The following is a 19,218-nucleotide window of genomic DNA, read 5'->3' on the forward strand; positions in this document are numbered from 1 at the left end:
GTTGTTGTTATGTAACGTTTTCGATGTAAAGATACATCTGAAGTATAGTTCATAGTCCATATAGAAATCATAATAACATAAACTGTAACACACTCATTTCATTATTTGTAATAGATGTATGATTAAAGTGGTCAGGTCCCCAGTACATTAGATAGTTTGTTGCCTTGGGGGTATGTAATGTATAATGCACCATAGAGCTTTTGGAGATTTCTCTGGAGCACCATTGTGTATACACTGTTGTACTGCAAGAAAAGGACAGTAGCTTTTGTGCAATAATTCTGGGACCTCTATTAAACTCAAACTTTTGATCCCCCATACATTAATAGATTTGACTCATGAAAATTAAACAACATTGCAATTCATTACTAATTTTCCTATGCAGAGAAGTCAAACATTCTATAATTAAAAGGGACACTATACCTAAGTTTTCTTCTGTAGTGTAGTAATTTTTTGGGCGGTGTAACTGTATTTACGGTATAATAATATGTTTATTTCACTCCAGTGGGTGTTTGAACAAGAAAAAAAAATATTCTGCTCCAACTACTCCATTGAATAAGAGCAGAGAGTGCTCTTGTGTCTCAGCCTTATATACCTTAAGGTTAGGTTGGCAGGTACAAATAGGTTAGTGTTAAAGCACAGGCAGGGGTAAAATAAATATAGTTTTATTGCAAAAACATATATCCCACAGTTACACACTAAATACATAAACTGAAAAACTTAGATTTAGTGACCCTTTAAATATTATTCAAAATATGGGCACATTTCATTCACCATTTACAGTTAGTTCTATTTGGCTACAATAAGTTTATTTTATTTTTTGCAATTGACAGTTTTAATACCTTTATATATTTATTTATTACCTAATTTTTGTATATCCCTAAAAAGTACTTTAATGCTCCTTTAAATAATTGATACGTGTGTTTGTACTATATGGGCAATAGACAAATTGTCAGACTAGTAAGGGAAAGTACACTTCAACTAGAAGTTATACAATATAATTTATGTATGTGAGAGAGCCACAGCCACACAGTGCTCAAAATTATATTATCAATTAGAATTATGCTGTTTGTAAAAATGACTTTCATAAGAGCATTTTTTTAAGGTCTTTTTTTAATTATTTTTTCTAATGCAACAAAATTGCCAACAGTAAAAAGAAAACAATTAGTGATTTTTATCATATATATATATAGTAGCTTAAAGGGACATTATACACTCATTTTTTCTTTGCATAAATGTTTTGTAGATGATCTATTTATATAGCCCCTAAAGTTTTTTTTTTAAATAAATGTATAGTTTTGCTTATTTTTAAATAGCATTGCTCTGAGCGAAGCCCCAAAGTTTTATGTGAATACCGTCAGCTACCTTCTCCAGCTTGTTCCTGTTTGTGTAAAGGGTCTTTTCATATGCAAAAGAAGGGGGGGAGTGTCTTATTTGCCACTTGCAGTGGGCTTTCCAGCTACCTTTTCAACAGAGCCAAACTGATCGGAACAGCCAATAGAATGCGAGCACAATCTGATTGGCTGATTGGATCAGCCAATCGGATTGAACTTGAATCTGATTGGCTGATTCCATCAGCCAATCAGAATATTCCTACCTTAATTCCGATTGGCTGATAGAATCCTATCAGCCAGTCGGAATTCGAGGGACGCCATCTTGGATGACGTCATTTAAAGGTACCGTCATTCGGCGAGTAGGCGTCGGTTGAAGAGGTTGGATCCGCGTCGGCTGGGAAGAAGATGGCTCCGCTCCGCTCCAGAAGAAAGAAGATTGAAGATGCGGCTTGATAGAAGACTTCATCCCGATGATGGACTTCCGACTTCAGCCCGATGATGGAGTTCTTCAGCCGCCGCTTGGATCAAGACTTCGGACCCTCTTCTGGACCGATTGCTGAACCCGGTGAGGTGAAGACAAGGTAGGGAGATCTTCAGGGGCTTAGTGTTAGGTTTATTTAAGGGGGGTTTGGGTTAGATTAGGGGTATGTGGGTGGTGGGTTGTAATGTTGGGGGGGGGGGGTATTGTATGTTTTTTTTTTTACAGGCAAAAGAGTTGAATTCTTTGGGGCATGCCCCGCAAAGGGCCCTTTTCAGGGCTGGTAAGGTAAAAGAGCTTTGAACTTTTTTAATTTAGAATAGGGTAGGGCATTTTTTTATTTTGGGGGGCTTTGTTATTTTATTAGGGGGCTTAGAGTAGGTGTAATTAGTTTAAAATTGTTGTAATATTTTTCTAATGTTTGTAAATATTTTTTTATTTTTTGTAACTTAGTTCTTTTTTATTTTTTGTACTTTAGTTAGTTTATTTCATTGTATTTATTTGTAAGTATTGTATTTAATTAATTTATTGATAGTGTAGTGTTAGGTTTAATTGTAGATAATTGTAGGTATTTTATTTAATTAATTTATTGATAGTGTAGTGTTAGGTTTAATTGTAGATAATTGTAGGTATTTTATTTAATTTATTTATTGCTAGTGTAGTGTTAGGTTTAATTGTAACTTAGGTTAGGATTTATTTTACAGGTAATTTTGTAATTATTTTAACTAGGTAACTATTAAATAGTTATTAACTATTTAATAGCTATTGTACCTGGTTAAAATAATTACAAAGTTGCCTGTAAAATAAATATTAATCCTAAAATAGCTACAATATAATTATAATTTATATTGTAGCTATATTAGGGTTTATTTTACAGGTAAGTATTTAGCTTTAAATAGGAATAATTTATTTAATAAGAGTTAATTTATTTTGTTAAATTTAAATTATATTTAACTTAAGGGGGTGTTAGTGTTAGGGTTAGACTTAGCTTTAGGGGTTAAAAAATGTATTATAGTAGCGGTGAGCTCCGGTCGGCAGATTAGGGGTTAATGCTTGAAGTTAGGTGTCGGCGATGTTAGGGAGGGCAGATTAGGGGTTAATACTATTTATTATGGGGTTATTGAGGCGGGAGTGAGGCGGATTAGGGGTTAATAACTTTATTATAATAGCGGCGCAGTCCGGTCGACAGATTAGGGGTTAATAAGTGTAGGCAGGTGGAGGCGACGTTGAGGGGGGCAGATTAGGGGTTAATAAATATAATATAGCAGTCGGCGGTGTTAGGGGCAGCAGATTAGGGGTACATAAGTATAACGTAGCTTGCGGACGGCAGATTAGGGGTTAAAAAATTTAAATCTAGCCGAGCAGATTTTACACTAACTACAATACAAATTACTAGATTCATTGAAGCTTGTGAGCAGAGGCGTAACTAGAAAACTCAGGGCCCCGGTGCAAAAATCCACACAAACACATATATACACACCCATCTACACACATACACGTATATACACACCCATCTACACACATACACATATATACACACCCATCTACACACATACACGTATATACACACCCATCTACACACATACACGTACAGCCTTTATAGATGGATGCTAACCTTGAAAATATTCATGACTAGAGAACATGTTGAAGCCATGTTTTTAATTTGAAAGTCAATAAATTAAATTATTTATAATTATCATATTAAGAATTACTTTTTTAAAATAAAATTGTTAAGTAAGGTGTAAATATGGATTGCATTAGTTATTAGGCAAATTAGCATTTGCATATGGATTACATGTATTCTAAGGAAAATGTAACAACAACAAAAATAAAACGGTCATATATTTTTTTATATACTTTTATTGGTTTTCAGAGTGATTGACCAAGTTGATACTGCAGGGTACATACATATACATGTACACATCTATTCTAACACACACACATATATACATACATACATATGCATATACATACAGATGCATCTGCACATACACACACACACACACACATTCATACATGCATACACACATACACACACATATTTATACATGCATATACACATACAAACATATTTATACATGCATACACACACATATACAGTACATATATACATACACACATATTTATACATGCATACACACATATACATGCACACATCTATTCACACACACACACACACACATATACATACATATGCATATACATACAGATGCATCTGCACATACACACACATTCATAAATGCATACACACATATTTATACATGCATACACACATACATATATACATATATAAACACAAATATTTATACATGCATACACACATACTTATGCATGCATACATATATACATACATACACACATATTTATACATGCATACACACATACATACATATATACATACATACACACACATATTTATACATGCATACACACATACATATATACATACATACTTATTATTATTATTATCAGGTATTTGTAGACCGCTAACAGGTTCCGCAGCGCTATGAACATAGGTGGTATATAAAAACAATTACAGGGATCAAATGGGTAGAGGGTCCTGCCGAGAGTTGCACTGTTGTAGTCGACTCTTATGAAGGTGGACTACAAACAGCTGGGCTCATAGGCTTACATGCTATGGGGTTTAAGGGGATAGCAGTGGAGATAGGAAAGTTACTGTAGGTTTATGCATCCCTGAATAGTAGAGTCTTCAGGGAGCACTTGAAGCTTTTAAAACTAGGGGAGAGTCTTGTGGAGCGAGGCAGAGAGTTCCATAAGATGGGAGCCAGTCTGGAGAGTTTTTGTAAACAGGAATGTGAGTAGGTAACAAGAGAGGAGGAGAGTAGGAGATCATGAGCGGAGCGAAGGGGTCGGGAGAGTATCTGGAGACAAGGTCTGAGATGTAGGGGAGAGCAATGCAATTGAGGGCTTTATAAGTCAAAGTGAGAATTTTGTGCTTAATCTTGAAGGTAAGAGGAAGCCAGTGAAGGGATTGGCAGAGAGGTGCGGCAGATGAACATCAACGTGTAAGGAAGATGAGCCTGGCAGAGGCATTCATTATGGATTGTAAAGGAGCTAGGCGGCAGCTAGGGAGACCAGAGTGGATGGAGTTGCAGTTGTCGAGGCGAGAAAGGATGAGAGAGTGGATTAAAATCTTAGCTGTGTCTTGTGTAAGGAAATGTCTGATTTTAGCAATGTTTTAAAGGTGGAAGCGGCAGGCTTTAGCCAAGGACTAAATGTGAGGAGTGAAAGAAAGATCTGAGTGAAGTGTGACCCCAAGACATCGGGCATGTGAGGTTGGGGTAATGATGGAGTTATCAACAGTTATAGAAACATGGGGTGTGGAGATTTTGGAAGAAGGGGGAAAATAAGGAGCTCAGTTTTGGAGAGATTTAGCTTGAGGTAGTGAGAGGACATCCAAGATGAGATATGAGAGAGACAGTTAGTGACACGGGTTAGCAAGGAAGGAGATAGTTCTGGTGCAGAGAAGTAGATTTGGGTATCGTCGGCATACAGATGATAGTGATACCCGTAGGACTTTATTAAGGAACCTAATGAGGATGTGTAGATTGAGAAGAGAAGGGGACCGAGGACAGAGTCTTGCAGTACCCCAACAGAAAGAGGTAACGGGGCAAAGGATGCCCCAAAGAAGGCTACAATAAAGGTACGCTAAGACATATAGGAAGAGAACCAAGAGAGAGCCGTGTCGCAGATGCCGAAAGATTGGAGGGTATGGAGCAAAAGAGGGTGGTCAACAGTACGCACACATGTATTTATGCATGCATACATACCTGACTCTGCCATTGCAATACATGGGTATTCATGCCATAGAAATGACAGAGCAAAGAGAGGAGGCGGCATTGTAATTTATGTTGACAATTCCACAAAGTACACCCCCTTAAAAAATCTAGCTCTCCTGCCATCTTTGATTTCCTTTTTGGCACAATTGAGATCCCGTGCAGTAAATCAATCATTGTTGCAGGAATCTACCTCCCACCTAGCTCCCCTGTGCATTCCCTTTCTGATATAGCACATCTCCTTAGTGAAACCATAGCTAAAAACCCAAAAAGTGAAGTTTTGGATTTTGGAGATTTTAATATTAATTGGCTGAATCCGAAAAATAATAGCTGTTGCTCGCTGTTTAAGACTTTGCAGCTAACGCAATAAATCTCCTCCCCAACTCGCATAAACATCAAAAACCATAATCACACCCTGCTCGATTGGATTCTCTCCACTTCTCCTGACCGAATCCAGGAAGCAGGTGTTCTCCCTAACAATTTCAGTGATCACTGCTTAGTGTACTGCATGTGCAAAATAAAGGCAACTATATCCTCTCCCAAGGTTAAAATCACCAGGTCCTTCAAAAAATTGAATCTTCAATAATTTCTAAATGACATCAAGAACCTCCCCTGGCACAGATTAAACCTAATCCCAGATTTAGACTCTGCAGTTGTATTATTTCAGTCTGAACTCCTACAAGTTTGGAATTTGCATGCCCTGCTGCGTAAGGTGCGAGTGAAAGGAGCACATTTGAATTGGATCACAGCTGACGTCATTCAAATGTACCAGTTTCGGGATTCATTGTGGTCAAAGTTCAAGCATACTGGCTCTATGAATGATCACTGTTTATATAGACAATGGTGAAATATATACACTAAACAAACAAAATTGGCCAAGGCCCAATATTTCTGTGAAAATCTGGAACAATAACATATCAAACCCTAGAAAGTTTTGGAAAGTCATAAACAACTTACAAACTCCACCAATCCACTCCCAGCCCTCTACTGTCAATGTGAACAACCAAACCCTGCAACATCCCTTAGAAGTAGCAAATGCCTTTAACAATTATTTTGTCGGATGCTCCACCACCCTGATTGACAAACTAATAAATGACACACATCCTGAAACTACAAATATGGATCAGGCCCCACTAAATCAGCAAAGAACCAATACAGAGAAGTTAAATTTTAGACCTGTACCCATCAATGTCATTAAGAAGAACCTTAATAATCTAAAAATGAAAAACCAGTCTGGACCTGATCAAATTCCAGCAATACTGTTGAAGCTCAGTGCACCGGCAATTGCTAAACCTGTCACAACCTTAATTAACTAATCCTTGGTGTCTGGATACATACCCAAACTTTGGAAAACTGCAAGAGTAGTGCCTATCCATAAAAGTGGGTAGATAACCTTGGTTTCTACCTATGATCCAATATCATTGCTCCCAGTATTGTCAAAAATCTTAGAAAAATGCATCCATACGCAATTATGTGAGTATTATGAACAATTCAGATTATTATAACCTTGGTGACTAAATAATCTTGATTTTATTAAAGACAGGAGGCGAATATTTTGCATTATTCTTTACTGACACCAAAACAACAGCAAAGAAACTGAAAGGAAGAAAAAACAATGACACAGCAACAGCGTATAACCAATCAGGATACAGCATAACAATAAAGAGTCTTGAACAATCTAAATTCTTCCTCTTTTCTTTGGTGAAGAACTAGTAGATTAAAGAAGAAGGAACATCAACAACACCCTGGGAAGTAAGGAATTCGAAGCTTTGAAGAAGGTCCTAGTGAAGCCTTGAGAGAATCCAGGAAGAAAATCCACCGAATTACACTGGAAGAAAAAATAAAATGATAATAATAATTGTTCTCTTAGACACATCTAAAGAATAAATTAAAGAACATACATAACATTTCAATATCCTTATCAGAATTTTTTTTTTTTTTTTTTTTTTTTTTTTATATACCTGTATTGGGAGAGGTAAGAAAAGGGGTGGGAAAATATTCGCCTCCTGTCTTTAATAAAATCAAGATTATTTAGTCACCAAGGTTATAATAATCTGAATTTTATGTCAAGACAGGAGGCTTCATATTTTGCAATTTTAACGCACTAAAAGTAAAGACTCAGAAGCGTGAAGAATGGGTTTAAAATAGAAACGAGAAAAGGTGGTTGAAGAAGACCAATCTGCAGCTTTAAGGATATCTTGAAGGCTAGTACCTGATAAGAGAGCTCTGGATGCAGCCGCACCCCGAACAGAATGAGCTCCAAAAGAAAGGTCAATGCCTGCGGAGGACATGAGCCAACGAACCCATCTGGCCAAAGTGGGAGAAGAGACAGGACGAAAGGGTGGAACAAAAGAAATTAGCAATTGACCTCCGGAGGAAGGGCGGGAGGAAATTGTCCTAGAAAGATAAGCTTTCAAACAGAGAGCCACACAGAGTTGAGGGTCGTAAGGGAAATAAGGGTAAAAAATGGAAGAAGACATGGATTTTGTGCATTTAGAGATGGAAAAGGTAACGCCCTCAGGGGAAAAGGAAATGCCTTCAATATCCAACGCACGGATGTCCGAAATTCTGCGGAAGGAAACTAAGCAGAGCAGCATCGCCAACTTGGCCGACAACTGTTTAAGAGAAAGTTCTATATTGGGAGGCCAATCCCTAAGAAAGGTTAGCATGATGGAGACATCCCAAAGGTGAGTGTATCGAGCAGAAGGGGGAACTTTCAACCGAATAGCTTTTAAAATCCTGCAAACCAAGGGGTGTCTACCAACCGGATTGCCATCGACTGGAAAATGGCCTGCTGAAATTGCGGAGCGGACGACATTAATGGAGCGATAAGCCTTTCCTTGGGAAAACAGTTCAGAAAGAAAATTTGCAATAAGAACTACAGGGGCTGAAAAGGGATCAACTTGCCTGCGAGAACACCAACAAGCCCATGACGTCCAGGCTGAAGCGTAACATTTCCTGGTGCCAGGGGCCCAAGATTCTCGAAGGAGGAGCTGAGCGTCTCTTGAAAGGCCTTCTGAAGACCAAGATCCCCTGAAATCTGCCAAGCTAGCAGGGGAAGGCGGTTCTGGAGAACCAAGGGATGTGGTTCCCCTTGAGGGTCTGAAAGAATGTCTAACTGATTGGGGAGAAGGAGAGGAGGAGAGATTACCATCTCCAGAAGAAGAGGGAACCAGGGTTGCATTGGCCAGAAGGGGGTAACTATTGTTAGAGAGCATTTGAGTCTCCTGACCGACCAAAGGGTTCTCGTGATGAGCGAGAAGGGGGGAAAAGCATAAGCTCCACGTTGAGGCCATTTCTGTAGAAAAGCATCCGAAGCTTCGCTCCCCGGATCCGGAAGCCAGCTGAAGTAGCGGGGCAATTGATGGTTGATCCTGGAAGCAAAAAGGTCCACTGAAAAGGGACCGAGAATACTCTGAATCTGCAGAAAAATGGAGCGAAGAAGTCGCCAATCGCTGGAGTCTCTCCAAAAACGAGAAAACCAGTCCGCGACAATATTGGAGACTCCCGGAATATATTGAGCCCGGAGGGAAATGTTGCGGGAGGCACAGAATCTGAACAATTCTGAGGTAAGATCTGATAGTATCTTGGATTTCGTCCCTCCTAAACGATTGATGTATTGGACCGCAGATATGTTGTCCATACGAAGGAGGATGCAACAATTCGTAAACTGTTTGGAGAAAGAGCGGATGGCAAAAGATCCTGCCAAGAGCTCTAGACAATTGATGTGAAGCGACTGTTCCAGAGGGGACCACGATCCCCCCGTCGCCGAAGTCTCGAAAGACGCCCCCCAACCCAGCAGACTGGCATCTGAGGAAAGCACAAAGTCTGGCGAGGATCCGAAGATAGCCTTGCCATTCCAGGATTCCATGTGACGGAGCCACCAGGACATTTCCGCACGGACCTCCTCGTTCAAACAAATCATCTGGTGATATGAACGACATTCTCTGAAAGATTGAATCTTCAGCCTCTGCATTGCTCGGTAATGCAGGGGGGCAGGAAATATTGCCTGAATGGAGGAGGCGAGGAGCCCGATAATTCTGGCAAGTTGACGGATAGATATCATGGGGGACGCTAGTACTTCTTGAATTTCTAATTTGATCTTGTCGATCTTCTCTTGGGGAAGGAGGAGCAGACCTGAGGTGGAGTCTATGAGAAAACCCAGAAACTCTACCTTCTGAGAGGGAGTTAGAGCTGATTTTTCCGAGTTGATCACAAATCCCAGCCCTTGAAGAAGGGAGGAGGTTGTGTGTAAGTGAGAAAGGAGCGAAGATTGATCTTCTGCCATAAGGAGAATGTCGTCCAGATAAATGATAAGGCGAATGCCTTTGCCTCTGAGGATTGCCACGACGGGTTTTAGAAGCTTGGTGAAACACCAAGGAGCTGAACTGAGGCCGAAAGGAAGGCAAGTAAACTGCCATATCCTTTCGTCCCAGCGGAACCTGAGGAACTTCCGATGGTCTGGGAAAACAGGTACCGTAAGGTAGGCATCTGTCAAATCTAGGCGGACGAACCAGTCTCCGAGACGTAGAAGGTCCCTGAGCATGTGGATACCCTCCATCTTGAAATGGTGGTATACCACGAAGAAATTCAAGTCCCGAAGATTGATGACAGGACGAAAACCACCTGTCTTTTTCTTCACTAGAAAAAGGTTGCTTAGAAAACCGACTTGTTGGTTCGAAACCTCCTCTATAGCACCTTTCAAACGGAGAGATTGAACTTCTGAGCCAATAAGGTCTATATTTGATTTTGAGAGGTTCAGGGGCTTTGGGGGACCACTCTGGAAAGGAGGGCAAATGAATTCGAGCTTGAAGCCTCTCACTGTTTGAGCAATCCAAGGATCCTGAGATATTAAATCCCACGAATGGGAAAAAAGGGACAGTCTGCCTGCAAAGGGAGACATGGGGAAAGAAGTTAGGTGTAAAGGAGGAGTACTCACTCTGGGTATTGGAGGGGCCTGGAGGTAAGGTTGGCCTAGGAAGGGCTGGTCTGGTTCTGGCAGCTCGAGATCTTGGTGGGAAGAGAGTTCTCTGAGGGTAGGAGGGGTACTGTTGGAAAGCGACTGGTTGGCGTTGCTGGACCATGAATTGTTGCCGGCCGGGCAGACGACCCCTGAATCTGCCGGCCCTGCCAAAAACCCGATTGGAAGGGTTGAAAACTCTTCTAAGGGAGGCTTGAATCTTGTCGATAGAGGTAAAGGTAGAAACGTAATGTCTCATGATATCTAAGAAGGGTTCTCCAAAGAGAAGACCCTTGGCAGAAGAGCCTGCTTCCTCGACAGCGAGAACAGCCAATCTGGGATTAATTCGCAACAATGCCGACCTTCTGCGTTCAGTAGAGATGGCAACGTTGGCGTTGCCGAGGAAGCAAAAAGCTCGAAAGGCCCATTCTCGAATGGCAAAAGGATCTAAAGGAGAGCCGGAGAGAAGGGCTTCATCAGAAAGATGTAGAATCTGTGCCAAAGGACCTGAAGTGTCCAGAAGTTTATCCTGAACCCCTCTGAGAGCCTTGTCTAAGCCCTTTCTAGGGTCTCTACCTTTTCTAGTTAGAAAGGTAGCGAGTTTAGCGTCAAATTCAGGAGTTACAGATTCCCTACCAGGGAGGGAGGGTCTACGGCATTCTGCACGTAATTTATTACGATCTTCACGATCGAGAGGTTTCCTGAGCGATCTCTGCAAAAAGCGAGAGAGGTGAGGCGCTAATGCCCAGTCAGATGATCTGGGATGTTTAATGTGTTTGGGACTGAAAATGGGATTCCCAGCCGGGTCAACCATTTCGTCTTCAAATTCAATATTTCTTCTCTGGGAAGATCGAGAGCGAGGAGCCTCCGCCTGAGAGGACGGAAATGGATCCTGTTCTAGGTCAGACTGAGGATCCTCCTCCCAATCTAACCCAGGAAAAGACTCCATATAGTCTTCCATGTCAAAATTTTCAGAGTCAGAGCTCTGGACCCCCCTTCGAGTACCCAAGGGGGAAAGGGTTCGTTTACCCCGTTTAACCTCTGGGGAGGAGGTTCTGGCACCCCTATGTGAAACGCCCGGGGGAGGGGCTTTATGTCTCAGAGCTTTGCTTCTATGTGAAGCGGAGCGAGAACGGGACTTCCAATGGCGCTTGCGCGATATTGGAGCTTCTGAATCAGAGGAAGAGGAGGAAGAGGATTCCTCAACATGAGGGGTCCTAGGTTGTTCTAAAACATTCTCTGAAGGGGGAATATTATGTTTTAGTGCCGAAGCTATGGCCAAATTAATATAGGTTAAAAGTTCCTCTTTAGATTGAGAGGAAGAAGGGGCGGGGTCAATGACAGGGTCGGCAGACTCCATTAGTCTAATCGTGCAGTCTGAGTTATGATCTAAATAAAGAAGTAAAAAATTGACATAAAAATCATAATATTAATATTAAACATATAAAATTTAAATTATGTTGAATAGTCAGGAATTGAACCCTGAACCTCAAAACTGTCAGTTTACAGTGTTAGTCCCCAAGGCTAAACAGAAAGTTAAATAAAGGAGACTTTTTTTTTTTTTTTTAATAAAGATAGTTAAAAACAGAATAAAATATTTCCTGTAGTTTGTTTCCTAATGGGTGGAGGTCAGATTCGAACTCTCAACCTCTTGCATGAGAGGTAGCAAGGCTAATCAATGAGCTATAAGAGCTGAGGCAATGATGAAAAACATTTAAGACTAATAAGCAATAAAAAAGGCGGGAAAAACAAAAACGGCCTAAATAGTATTGCTTAAAATTTGCTAATTTAAATTATGGTACTAAAGCAAAATTTTAATTGATTATAAAATACCCTGGGGACACCCAACCGCAAAATCGAAACTAACTCCTGCCACACTCCAGAGCCGGAACCGACACAGGCCGCGGCTCACACACCCGACCAGTACAGTATTAATAACCTCCGGTCAGGTGTGTGTCCGCAATATCCCGCAGCGGCACCGGCCCAGACGGAGGGGTTAGGAGGACTTCTGACAAGCGGTCAGGCGGGAGGCAAAAACGGAGCAACCTGCAAGCAAGGCGGTTGCTCCGAAGTAGCGCCAGCAATTACAAACTGTCAGGCATACCGAGAGCCTGACAGACAGTTTGACTAGATAAGAAACGGAGCAGCTACACTGAAGTGGCTGAGCCGTTAATTGCAGAAAAAATAATAATAACCAAAATGAGCCGTTAAGGATAATTTTAACCTAACATTTGCAGAAAAAAATAATAACCCAAATTTATTATCGAAGCAATCTTAACCCACAAGGTTAATGTTAAATAAAAAGCAAAACAATACTATAAACATACAAGGTTAGATGATAAATGAAAACTTTTGTTGTTAAAAAGAAATAGAAAAATGGAAATGCTAATATGCAAAGATTGTCAAATAAAACATTGTAAATTTATTAAAAGGAGAGCAATGATACATGACCTGCTGTTCTTGGTGCAGCAAAGAAAAGAGGAAGAATTTAGATTGTTCAAGACTCTTTATTGTTATGCTGTATCCTGATTGGTTATACGCTGTTGCTGTGTCATTGTTTTTTCTTCCTTTCAGTTTCTTTGCTGTTGTTTTGGTGTCAGTAAAGAATAATGCAAAATATGAAGCCTCCTGTCTTGACATAAAATCTAACTATCTCAGTTCAATCAAGTGTTCGCCCGAATCACTCCACTACAACTGCTCTCCTAAAAGTTTGCAAAGACACCCAAACTGGCATGGAACAAGGAGACCTAACTGGAGCTATTTTACTTGATTTTGCAAAGGCCTTTGACACAGTAGACCACAACATTCTACTACTCAAACTGAAAAACTCAGGTATTGGTGATCGTCCGCTAACCTGGTTTCGATCATATGTATCAGATTGATCACAATATGTCTCCATTTCTGACAGCGACTCCCTCCCTCTCCCAGTCACATGTGGTGTTCCCCAAGGTTCCATTCTCGGCCCCCTACTATTTAGATTAATAATAAATGATCTGCCTAATGTCTGCAAATCCTCAACTGTACACATGTACGCAGACGACACTGTAATCTATGCAAACAAATCCGATCTGCTGCAGCTTGAAGCAGTGCTCCAAGACCAGTTCACAGAGGTAGAAAAGTGGATCTAAAAAAACAAACTCTTCCTAAACAATGACAAAACTGTCACAATGATCTTTAGAACAGGACCTAAATTACACAAACTACAAAATTCCCATCTATGCATCAAAACAAAATCAAATTGCACACTGACCGCAGTCCACTCTTTCAAATACTTGGGTATGTTGTTAGACCCCAATCTATCTTTTGGCCTCCATATAGAAAAAGGGCCGTCGATTCCTCCGACCTTGTTGGCGGAAGTTCTGGGGCCTTTCTTGACTCTGATTGTAATCCCTGTATCTGGTTTGTCGATACGGATATCTCCTTCCTCCAGTATCTGTATTTATCCCTATTCCATCTCTTCCTGCCCCCTCTCCTTCTTGTGGAGCACTGAGGCCAGGGCGTGGTTCGTTTTTTGACTGAGTAATCTCATGTTCAGAATCTGAACAATCTGTACCTGAGTCATATGTACCACGATTCAGACTATAGGTATAAACCTGTTTTTTCCTATAATCCTCTTGGTCTCTAACCAGCTTTCTCCCTTTCCGCAATTTAATCTCACTTTGTAATCTAGCTATTTGTTCCTTCATCTCACTATTCAATTTCACAAAATTCGAATTTTGCTCAAAATTGTTTACAATAGTTAAAGCCTCATCTACTTCTAATTTAGTTTTTTCTAATCTTTCTTTGTTCCTAACCACCATCTTCCTCATCAAGCCAATAGAACATTCAGACAGACTAGTATTCCAATCTTCTAAAAAAGCCTCACCTCCTTCATCATTTCTCAAATTAGTACCTGGATCAAGCTTCAACCTCAGGCCTCTTGGAATAATATCATTTTGTATATCATTTTCTAGGCTTGAGGATTCAGCCCTAAGGAGAATTTGTTTCATTAGTAATTGCTTATAATTTTTGAAAGCTCCAAAAATGTTAATACTCTCACTCTCTCCACCCTCAATCGTATTGCTCGTAGAGAAAGTTGCAGAAAGTTCAGCCTCCCATGTCGCATCTGACAGAGTAAATGCCTTTAGTAATTAAATTCCAATACAAAGACTATGGAACCTACAAAATCTGCAAATATACTCATTAACCTAATCCTAGACACATAGACCTATATCGGGTATTTAAATATAAACAGTATAGGACAAATGGTTAATATAATTGAGTCAAATACTGCAGCACAGCCAAAAAACATTAGCTGTAAATATTAAATATAAATGATGGTGCAGACCCTATAATTATTATCTGAACAGATACCATAAGAAAAGATACGGTACAACTGAATACATGTACCTTTAAGAAAGATAGGGAATCAAGCACTCTTGTAATTAATAATAACAGTATTTATTGCTCTCTATATTAGAGCCGATAATTCATATCCAATGTATCCTAATACAAATTGCTGAAAAAACATTGCATAGCCACATTACCGTCTATAACTATAGCTGGACACATTGTATCTTAACAATTTCACGTGATCTATAGAAATTTCACATGTCATTAGAAATACATAATATCATATCAGGCACGGATGGCAATGAAAACATAATGCATATACCAAACATTGGGTTGTTAGCAAATAAACACCATATATTGCTCAACACTACACCCCAGCTGCTTGCAGAACCCCTGATCTACAGGGGCTAATTCTGGGCAGGTTAATATAGAGGATCCACGTGTGGCAATTCGGTGCTAAATGAAATCATGTATATACAAGCATATAACAAAAAAGGCATCTATTGCAAAATGCAACATTGAAACAGTGCACAATACGTTGCGGATCACAGACAAGTTGCAAGCATGTTTAGCAAGAAAAGTTCAGATCCAAGGACAGTTAATACTTTCTGGCAAACAGGTCCAATGAACTCGACCCTCCACTATGTGGATATGCCTGTACAGTTAATAACAGAATGTGTAAATCAATTATTTGAAAACCAAGGAATTGTAATCCAATACTGTGATCCTGGGAACGAACAGTCCTTGAGTAAGAAAATACTTAGATGAAAGTGCAGCCGTTGTAGCCGATATAGGCCCAAACCAAAGCCAATTCGTGCCTGAAATGAGCAACAGAACCCAACACATGCAGCAAAAGTCACATGAAAACTGGAATCCAATGCCGACGATCGTTTCTCCCCTAACGTCAAGTGCAAGACGGGGCTTCCTCAGGACTACTGGATCCAGCCCTATCATTGGAGCTTTTATTTGGAAAATACAGTCACCCATTGGTGAATGCGCTTCTTAATACATAAGCGTAAAATAATATGTACAATGTGGAATCTACAAACACATTTAAAATCAAAGTGGAAATGGCACAAATGAGCAATATTTAAAGGGATGCTGATAGAGCAAAACTAAACTAAACACCTTATATATAGTTACAATATAATGCATTTACATATTCTGTCACAAACATATGTGAATTAGCTTTTAAGCATACATGATAGTGGGGGTAGAGAGAGAAAAGAGCATCACATATAATTAATTACCATTAAATTTAAAGAAACTTTTATTTATAATTTAAAGCAATCTGCATAACTAGTCCTATATGATCTTAAAGGAAATTATAAAAGTGTACACGGTCAAAATGCTCAACCATCAGTTAAAGCAAGTCATATCTAATTTTTCATTCAGGCCAACTGGTGAAAGAGTATTTAAAGTGTAAATCCATTTACATTCTTTTTGGAGGAGACATTTATCATTGTGCCCTCCTCGACCATGCAACAATCCTTTATCAATCCCCGTTAATTTCAAACAATTAGGATTACTATTATGCTTATCTTGATAGTGTCTTGTTATACTACTTGTCTGAATTTCACCTTTAATATCATTGCGATGTTCTTTAATGCGGCCCTTAAAAATTCTCTTTGTTTTACCCACGTAAAACCTGGGACAAGAGCATTAGAATAGATATACTACCCCTTCTGTGTTACAATTGAAGAAGTGGTTAATACGGAAATCTGTACAACTATTTCCAGAAAAAACTTTTGTACGCTTCATAAATTCACAGGTCACACATTTACTGCATGGATATTTCCCATTGGGTATATGTTTTTGCAACCATTTTCCTTTAGAACGTGTAGAGACAAACTGGCTCTTTACCAAATTATCTTTTAGATTTGAAGCTCGTCTTGCAGTCAAATTCGGGACTTTCCCTACTTCAGCTAGAATTCTTTCATCACTGGTTAGCACCGACCAGTGCTTTTTTAGTATCTTTCTAATGGTTTGCCAATGACAATTCTAACTAGTGATTAACCCTATAACTGTATCTCGTGTTTTATTTTTGCTAAAAAGCAAGTCATCTCTGTTAAGTTTTCTTGCTGAAGCCTTTGCACGGCTAATGCTCCTCTTAGAGTAACCTCATTCCACAAACCTATTCTGCATACTCTGTGCATGTATGTCAAATTTTTCCTTAGAGGAACAATTGCGTCTTAAGCGCATAAATTGGCCTTTTGGAATGTTTTTAATCAAATGTGAAGGGTGGTGACTTGTCGCTTGAAGCAAACTATTGGTGGCTGTAGTCTTCCTGAATTTTCAGCAATTAGCATATTGTTAATATTTCTTATTTTAATATCTAAGAAATCAATCTCAGTCTCACTGTATTGCATAGTTAAATGTATATTCAAATTATTGTTGTTAAGCTCATTAACAAATGTTAATAGAGTATTAAGATTACCTTCCGAAATTAACAGGATGTCATCCACATATCTTAACCAGAAATTAACATAAGACATTCTGGTAAACCACATCCATTTCCCATTTACCTAAATGCGCTTATGTATTAAGAAGCGCATTCACCAATGGGTGACTGTATTTTCCAAATAAAAGCTCCAATGATAGGGCTGAATCCAGTAGCCCTGAGGAAGCCCCGTCTTGCACTTGACGTTAGGGGAGAAACGATCGTCGGCATTGGATTCCAGTTTTCACATGACTTTTGCTGCATGTGTTGGGTTCTGTTGCTCATTTCAGGCATGAATTGGCGTTGGTTTGGGCCTACATTGGCTACAACGGCTGCACTTTCATCAAAGTATTTTCTTACACAAGGACTGTTCGTTCCCAGGATCACAGTATTGGATTACAATTCCTTGGTTTTCAGATAAGTGATTTACACATTCTGTTATTAACTGTACAGGCATATCCACGTAGTGGAGGGTCGAGTTCATTGGACCTGTTTGCCAGAAAGTATTAACTGTCCTTGGATCTGAACTTTTCTTGCTAAACATGCTTGCAACTTGTCTGTGATCCGCAACGTATTGTGCACTGTTTCAATGTTGCATTTTGCAATAGATGCCTTTTTTGTTATATGCTTGTATATACATGATTTCATTTAGCACCGAATTGCCACACGTGGATCCTCTATATTAACCTGCCCAGAATTAGCCCCTGTAGATCAGGGGTTCTGCAAGCAGCTGGGGTGTAGTGTTGAGCAATATATGGTGTTTATTTGATAACAACCCAATGTTTGGTATATGCATTATGTTTTCATTGCCATCCGTGCCTGATATGATATTTTGTATTTCTAATGACATGTGAAATTTCTATAGATCACGTGAAATTGCTAAGATACAATGGGGCCTAGTTATCAAGCCGTCAACCTCAAATACGCTGGAATTCCGCAGCGTATTTGTGGCGAGGCTGATTCGCCTTAGTTATCAAAGGCTAGAGACCGGCAAAAGTAGAATTTTGTGACGTAAGCTTCGATCCGCCGGACTCAGTCCGACACAGATTGATTCTTACGTCACTCCAGATGTTCCGTACACAAGTGCGGCACAATCTGACTACTTTTGCTAGTTATCAAAAAACTAGCAGGTACGCTCGGCACTTTTCCGGCCCAGCGTACCTGGTTTTCAAAACGCCACCCTGGAGGCGGCGGATCCCATAGGAATCAATGGGAGTCTGACCATAGCGAAAGTACAAGTTCGCTGCTGCCAGACATCCCATTGATTCCTATGGGAGATGTCTGCACCTAACACCCTAACATGTACCCCGAGTCTAAACACCCCTAATCTGTCCCCCCTACACCGCCGCAACTAAATAAAGTTATTACCCCCTAAACCGCCGCTCCCGGAGCCCACCGCAAGCTACTCTATACATATTAACCCCTAAACCGCCGCTCCCGGAGCCCACCGCAAGCTACTCTATACATATTAACCCCTAAACCGCCGCTCCCGGAGCCCACCGCAACTATAATATATGTATTAACCCCTAAACCGCCGCTCCCGGACCCTGCCGCAACCTATATTAAATTTATTAACCCCTCATCTGCCCCCCTACGCCTTCGCCACCTATAATACATTTATTAACCCCTATCCTGCCCCCCACTACACCGCCGCCACTGTAATAAAATTATTAACCCCTAAACCTAAGTCTAACACTAACTCTAACACCCCCCTAACTTAAATATTAATTAAATAAATCTAAATAATATTTCTATTATGAACTAAATTAATCCTATTTAAAACTAAATACTTACCTTTAAAATAAACCCTAATATAGCTACAATATAAATAATAATTATATTGTAGCTATCTTAGAATTTATTTTTATTTTACAGGCATC

The sequence above is a fragment of the Bombina bombina genome, chromosome 1, assembly GCF_027579735.1.
Source record: "Bombina bombina isolate aBomBom1 chromosome 1, aBomBom1.pri, whole genome shotgun sequence".
In the NCBI taxonomy this organism is placed as follows: Eukaryota; Metazoa; Chordata; class Amphibia; order Anura; family Bombinatoridae; genus Bombina; species Bombina bombina.